We start from the raw sequence: 7,810 nt of genomic DNA, 5'->3' as shown, positions 1-7,810 counted from the left end.
GATCGGACATTGTTTCGTTCTGCTGTGCATGGGGTCGCTATGAGTCGGTTCCAACTGGATGGCACCTGACAACAACAACAACAATATTGTTTCTGTGGGTCAAGAACTTAGTTGTGGCTTAGTTGAATAGAAATTTCTCATGTGGTTGCAAACAATATGTTCTCAGGGGACTTAGCTGTGGCTGGAGAATTCTCTTCCAAATTTGGTTGTTGGATGGAAACTTTAGTTAATAAGTTTAATTTGTTTGTTTTACCACATGGACCTCTTCATAGGTGAGTGGCCTCCTGACATGTTAGCTGGATTCCACTAACTCAAGTGATCTGAAAAAGCAAGGGGGGGAAGCTGCAGCGTAATGTGTGTCTTAGTATTGACTGTCACGTCCACATTATTGTATTCACTAGAAGCAAAGCACTAAATTCAACTTACTCTCAAGGAGAACAAAATTGAAGGGCAGGTTTCTTGATGATGTGTGGATGTAATTTTTAAACATCACAAGTGCTGAAAGTATATTACTGCATATGCTATTATTCAATACTTTCTAATGAGAAGTTGAAGGATCTTTCAAGAAATTCCTACTATAAACAATCATTTCCGGGAATAAGCAAAAAGTTCTTTGTAACTTTTCTCTTCCTAGGCAAACGTCTCCTGGAATAGTAAAGTCACTTGATTATAATACTAGAAAACTAAAATTTTGTTAACATAGATAGTAAACTGTGGGGAAGGTTTTAATTCTAACATTCAATACAAGGCTCTCATAAATTATACAAATACATTTTCTTCAAATAAACTAAAAAATAAATATTTTTAAAACTCTGGAAAACATTAAGTAAAAAAAATTCAGTTTTAAATGCTAATTGTTTTAATATGCCTTCTCTTGAAAATTAAAACCTATCATTCTGGATTTTTTTCAGAGGAGATTTGATTGGCATTTTGTGGGAATGTTACATTAGCTTAACTTCTACATTGAAAAAGAAACAGAACATAACATTTCCTTACCAAATGTTGGAGTCAACAATATGCATGTTATGCATTCTGACTAGAAAATGCACTGGGCAGAGCAATGGAAAATTAAACCAAATGCTCAGCTAAAAGAGAAATCTAATGACAACAGAAGAGTATGCATATATGAAACCTAAAATTGGGAAATCTAGAATGAGTCATAAATTATGCACACTCAGGTTATAGTAAAATGCCTATCCACAGCCATGGCTGATGACAACATTGAATGTGCACATGAAATGATTCTGTCAAATAGATGAATGACAGTGGATTATATGGCAAATTGTTTGTAAATCAACCATGGTTCTGCCTATGGAATAATCCACAACAGATTTGGGTTTTGAAAAGTTTGCACGAGATGGATACTGAAACAATTCATAGAAGAGCATCAACAGAAGCATTTGGACATCTGCAAACAAAATTTAGATCAATACTCGAAGGAAGGTAAAAGTTTCTTTAAAAATAATTATTTCTGTTGACGAGACAGCAGAATATACAATGGAAACATCCTCAATCGCTGACCAAGAAAAAGTTCAGAAGTCAACCATCAGCTAGAAAATTGATGCTTATTCTGGGCATCTCAAGGACCAGTGTTGGAACACTATCAGGAAAAATGTTCAAATATCAACAGTGCATTGAGACATGGTTGGAATGGGGAAAAGGGAGAAATAATGTTAAGATGCTTGGGTGTCTTTTGAATCTTGGTTTTCCCTGCATTATATTATAAAATAGACACTGGAGGGGGAGAGAAAGGAATAGCCAGAAACATCACTTAGAAAGCTTGTAAGTCCGTCCATCTTCTGCTTATAACTGATTGGAATACCTAAAATGGGGCTACAATGTGCCCAGTGAAGGAGGCTTCCTGCGGAGCATCTGGAATACATAAGACTATAGGTAGAAGCCTGAACCACATCCAGATCTCCAGAGATGGGAAATTTCCACTTGAAAGGATGAGCACACCAGCCTGGATCAGCTAGAAGAACAGAAAATACTTCTTGTAAGAAAGACCTACAAGAAAAATACAAAACAATAGAGGCAGACAGACTGTTACTACAAGAACAAACAAGTTGCTTGCCCAGGAAACATCAAGGCAAGTGGTCAGGTCCCCTCAGTGCAAACCCCCTTCCAAGAATAAGATTCAATGGGAATACAGGCTCTGATTGGTGACCACATTCGTCACCAATAAGGGGAAGTGAGGGGAAAACAACAATTAAGTGGCGAGCTAAGCCCTACAATGTGGAGAGTGAAGCATTCAGCTGATAAAAAGAGAGGGCATATGCACAAGAAAACCACACTTGCAGATAATACCCACTTGACCTGGCTTCAATGACTGGATGATCAGAGCTCAACCAGAAGAAGAAAGAAGAGGAAAAAAAGAGTAACCTGATACAATTTGATGAACTTGACCTACACCTATGGATGCAGTAGCTCAAAAGAGGGAACAAATCCTTACAGCAAGAATCATTCCCACTCCTCCACACACAGAGTAGACAGGGATGGGCAACTTGGACATTGGCTACCCAAAGGGGGGGGGGGGGCTATAAAGGCAAGAAATGACTGGCTTACAAGCTTTCAAGAGGGAACCTAGAGCCAGGGGGCCTGGAGGAAGGCAGAATCTCCAGTGAGTAGTATCCAATCTGTCTAGGCGGAGCTGATGAAATGAAATGCAGATGGGTCTCTTGTGATACAATAGTAAATAGTTGTTATCAGGACTGATTGTGAGGGTTGGAAATGTAAAGGTAGACATTTTATAGCAAGGAAGGGAGTGATTAACTCTCCAGTCTAGGAGCGGAGGTCCCTAGGACCATCAACATCAAGAGCCGAGAGCAGAACCCTACCCAGAGAAGCAGTGATGCCTGAGATGGAGGCAGATATGATGACGTGGAGCGATGGAGCAGCTGTGGACTTTAGATCCAGAGAGGGGGAGGGGAGTGGGGTGTGTAGGGGGCAGGCTTGCAGGGTATATACCAGTCCACCTGCTAAACATGATTACTGCCTTGTTTTGTGTTTTTTCTTCTTTCTAAGGTTTAGACTTCAGCTTTACTGATAAACTCAGTGAGATTATCAATGGAGGGTAATTAGTCTCTAGGGTCTGATTCACACTAACAGGAAGGACTCACAGGAGCCTGATGTTATAAATCAGATTATAAATCACTAACTTGGAGGGCAGTTTATAACTTTCCAGTGTGGTACTCATAGATGCGTTCAGGTCATCTTGATATTGGTCATGAGGTTCTCTAGTGGGTGGGTGACTCAGTTATAAGAAAGGGGCCTGGTGGCATACAATCAAAGGAAAAGAAAGTGGGTTTTGAGGGATATTTCATCCAGGTTATAATTAAGCCTGATGAATCTCCCACAGTTATTTGTAAAAGGAGATACTACTTGCTATTCTGTATCATGTTGCAAGAGTCTAAAAATTACAGCTAAACTATCCACTGCATCTTTCATGGCATAGAGAAATCATAAGATGTGTAATATGCTTTATGTCATTCTGCCTTCTTAATTCTTATTCTGTTTAAGTCTTCTCCAATCACAGATGTTTATTAATATCCTAGTATGTATTTAGCACTAGATATAGTTCTGGAAAAAGATATGGTTGTTGCCCTCAACTGGTTTAGAGTCTGATGAAAGAGACAGGTTAGTGAAACATATGATTTCACTTTAGTTAATATAGTGACAGAAGCATTTCAAGATATTATAGTGTTGATGTTGTTAAGTGTCATCCAGTCAGTTCAGACTCATAGCAACTCTGTACTGGGTTTCCAAGGAGCAGCTGGTGGGTTTGAACTGCCAAGCTTGTGGTTAGCAGTTCAATGCTTATCCTACAGCACCACACCAGAACTCCAAGATATTATAGTAGCACAAAAACAAGGCACTTTAAAAGTTAATTGGATAGTTTAAAATAATCATACAACCTTTTCATGATAGAGGCCTAGAGTTTTCTTTGTTTTTGTTGTTGCTGCTTTTGCTTTTGTAAGAATGAATGAACAAGTTTATATCTACTTAGACCACAAATCCCTTCTCTGCCCTCCAAGCCCTTTTGCCCTCATAGATAACTCCTATTTATGATTCAAAATTCTGTTCCATTGTCATTGTTCTCTGAATTCCTTCCTAAGGGTCACACTGCCCTGCTGACATTAGAATTGTCCATCAGAGTCATTCACCCTTAAATCTCTACTAAATCTGGGTCAAATATATGCTTATGCTTATACGTTTCATTGTTGTTATTGTTTGAACTGTCAACCTGTGATTCGCAGTCCAGTGCTGATCATACAGCGCCACCTAGTTTACCCTAATTATGAGTTAATGTTGTGTGCCTTTGTTGCCCTCCCCCCTCCGCACCCCCCCCCCTTTCTTCCAGAGCAGAAACTCTATGCCTGACTCATCTTTCTATAGAGCTGGTAGAGCATATGCTCAGTAATTTCTTTACCTAATTTTTATGTTTTCCTCTTTTTAATAAAACCTTTTCAATGTGAAACATTTGAAAAATGAAAATCAGCAAAAAAAAAGGAAGAAAAAGTTTAATTAATGCTTAATCTCACATACAGAGATAACCATTATTAATAGTGTGCTACTATCCTTGACCAGCTAGTCATCTGAATCATATGGCTATATAATCTCACTGGATGATCTAGTACTCATAAATAGTTGTTAAATGCATCTTTTCTATACTCAAATGTCTTAAACATCTTTCTGTATACTAGATGTCTTTCTTTGACATAACTTTTATCACTTAAATATTTTACTCTATAACAAATAATGCACTTATTTAACTAATACTCCCATCAGTGTTTGTGTGTGTGTATGTTATTGGTCATTAAAGGTAAGTGTCCAAATCATGCAGAAAAGGATATTGAGCATCCCTTGCAAAGGAAATGGCAGGGCAAAGGTCCTGTGATGGGAAGAAGCATAATGCATTTGAGGAACTGAAAGGTGATCCCTGTGATGGAAAGTTAATAAGCACAGTCCATTATTTTGTTTTGTTTTAGTTAAGAGAATGCAGAATAAAGTATGTATTTTAAAACAAACATAGTAAGGAGACTGGTTTGACTAAGCAAGAAGAGATTTAGGGAGAGAAGTTAGAATGTTCATGTCAATATCCCTTGCAAGAGATCATTGTTGGAAGGAGAGAGATCACTATGGAAATAAGAGAAGCTGACAGATGGAATATGACATATTAGAAAGAAAGACTTTGTGTAACTCGCTGTTCAGATTAGGAAGTGAAGAAGAGAAACTGTAGTTCAGGATGACTCCAGGTTGTTGGCTCGCTGGGGCAGGAACAGGGCATGAAACTGTGGAGATAGGAGAACGGATGAAGGAATGTGCTAAGTGTTAGAGGCCTGTAAGTAAAAGAAGAGTCAGAAAGCAAAGAGGGTCAAGGATGAGTCTGAGGAACGCCAAAATTTAGGGTTTAGGTGGAAAGGAGGGTCGTGGGTAAAGGACGTGAAAATCGTGATATAAGAAATAAGGGAACGAGAAGGAATAAACAAGATGGTGGATAGAGTAGATGTGCACTGAGGAGCTCTGTCAGTAACAACACAGAATACAGGACCAAGCAGGCTTAGGGAATGGTCCCAGAACTCTGAACCATATATAAAGGAATATTTAGAAGGTTGGAAGACTTACAGCAAGTGGAATTTGTAGCAGAAGCAAGAAATCCAGTGCTTTCTAATCCAAGGCACTTAGCTGCTCCCGGCACCACCATATTGGACTAGACCAAGCGGAGAAGCATCAGAGCAGCCACAGACACCTGATAGAACCACGGAGATAAAGGTGTGGATATTCTTTTTTCGTATCTGTTCAATGCTCTCTCGCTGTCTGCACACCTCCATTCTTGTGACTAGAGGGGGTGCCTCAGTGAGTGGACACCCCACACCTACCCCCAGAGGGTTCTATTACACATGCACACAGATCTCAAAATTTGAAGGGACAGTTTCCACTTACAACCAAATAGCAGCGCAAAATAGCCACAGCCGGCCCAAACTGTTTATCGCTAGGAAAAGGGCCTGAACGAGGGTTGTGGAGGAGGACAGGCAGACTAAAAAGGAAACAGGCTGAAAATTAAATCCTGAGTAACGTTATAATGACCAACGGTGGCATCTTGAAATTTCTCAGGAAGAAGAGTGAAAAGGGAAGCCCATCTCCTGATCACATCTACCTGGAGGCAATCAGAAAGCATAAAAAATACCAAAATACACACCCATCTAAGTAGTTGTTGTTGTTGTTAAGTGCCATCGAGTCGGGTCCGACCCATAGCGACCCCTGTATAGGGTTTCCGAGGGTGTAAATCTTTACGGGAGTAGAAAGCCTTATCTTTCTCCCGCGGAGCAGCTGGCAGTTTCCAACCGCTGACCTTAAGGTTTGCAGCCCGATTCGTAACCACTATGCTACCAGAGCTCCTTATCTAAGTAGTAAGACCACAAATAACTCCTGAATATGCCCAAAAAACAGAAACAGATTACCATATCAACACAAATCCAGAAACGAGATAAAGTGACTGAGACAAATGAACTGGAGGTCGACTTACACTCCATACTGGAAAGAGGGCAGGTTTTGGAAATGCCTGAGAAGGAATTTAGAAAAATGACTATAAAATATATCAAAACACTTTACAATGGAGTTAAGAAAAATAAGGAAGAAGTCAGGAAAGCGCTACAGAAACACTCAAATAAGATAGATACAGCATTGGAAAAAATTCAAAACCTACAGAAAGAGGTCCAAACGATTAATAATAGAATATCAGAAGTGGACAATACACTGAAAAGGCAAAGGAGTAGAATTGAAGAGACAGAAGCCATACTATTAAGCTGGAAGATAAATACCAACTCAATATCACTAAGATAGAAGAACAATCAGAAAAAAAGGGTTAAAAAAGTCTGAAGAAGGTCTAAGATTCATATTGGACAACAGGAAGAGGAATAATTTAAGAATTATCAACATTCCAGAAAAGGATGAATCACACAGGTCCACAAAGGAGATAGTTGAAAAGCTGCTGGAAGAAAATTTCCCTAACATCCTTAAAAGTGAAAAGATAAGCATTCAAGAAGCTCAACAAACCCCTGGAAGGATAGACCCTAAAAGAAAATCACCAAGACATATAATAATCAAGCTCTCCAAAATCCTTATAAAGTCCTTATCTTTATAAGGACAGAATCCTGAAAGCAGCTAGGGAAAAGAGAAATATAACATACAAAGGCAAGCAAATCAGATTAAGCTCGGATCTCTCAACAGAAACCTATGCAGGCAAGAAGGCAATGGGGAGACATATATAAAACACTGAAAGAAAAAAAAACAAAAAACTGCCAACCAAGAATTCTCTATCCAGCAAAGCTGTCAATCAAATATGATGGTGTAATCAAAACATTCCAGGATAAGCAGGAGCTAAGGGATTTTGTCAAAGCCAACCCTGTGATGAAAAACATCCTACAGGGAGTTCTGTGGACTGAGAACCAACAAGAACAGAAACAATCAGAAATTGATGGGCGTGGCAGCATCACCTAGAACTCAATCAGCAAATGGAGGAGTCGAGAACAGAATAAAACTATAAGAACAAATTCAGAGGATCTGGGAGGTCAGTCTATGATCAAAACAATTACAATGTGAAAGAAGGTAAACATAGAGGAACAGAGATCCAGGTGGTGAGAAGGTTAGGTAGATTACAGGATAAAGTAGACTGTCTTAAATGGAGGGAAAAGTTAATGGAATATAAGATAACCATAATGGTGGAGTTGGGGTGGGGGGGGTTAGTTGGAGGTGGAGGGAGGCGACAGTAGAGCACAGGGTAAGAGCAGACACATCATAGTTTGGGTGT

Source organism: Chrysochloris asiatica, unplaced genomic scaffold (assembly GCF_000296735.1).
Source record: "Chrysochloris asiatica unplaced genomic scaffold, ChrAsi1.0 scaffold00213, whole genome shotgun sequence".
Lineage (NCBI taxonomy): Eukaryota > Metazoa > Chordata > Mammalia > Afrosoricida > Chrysochloridae > Chrysochloris > Chrysochloris asiatica.
This window is presented reverse-complemented; position numbering follows the sequence as displayed.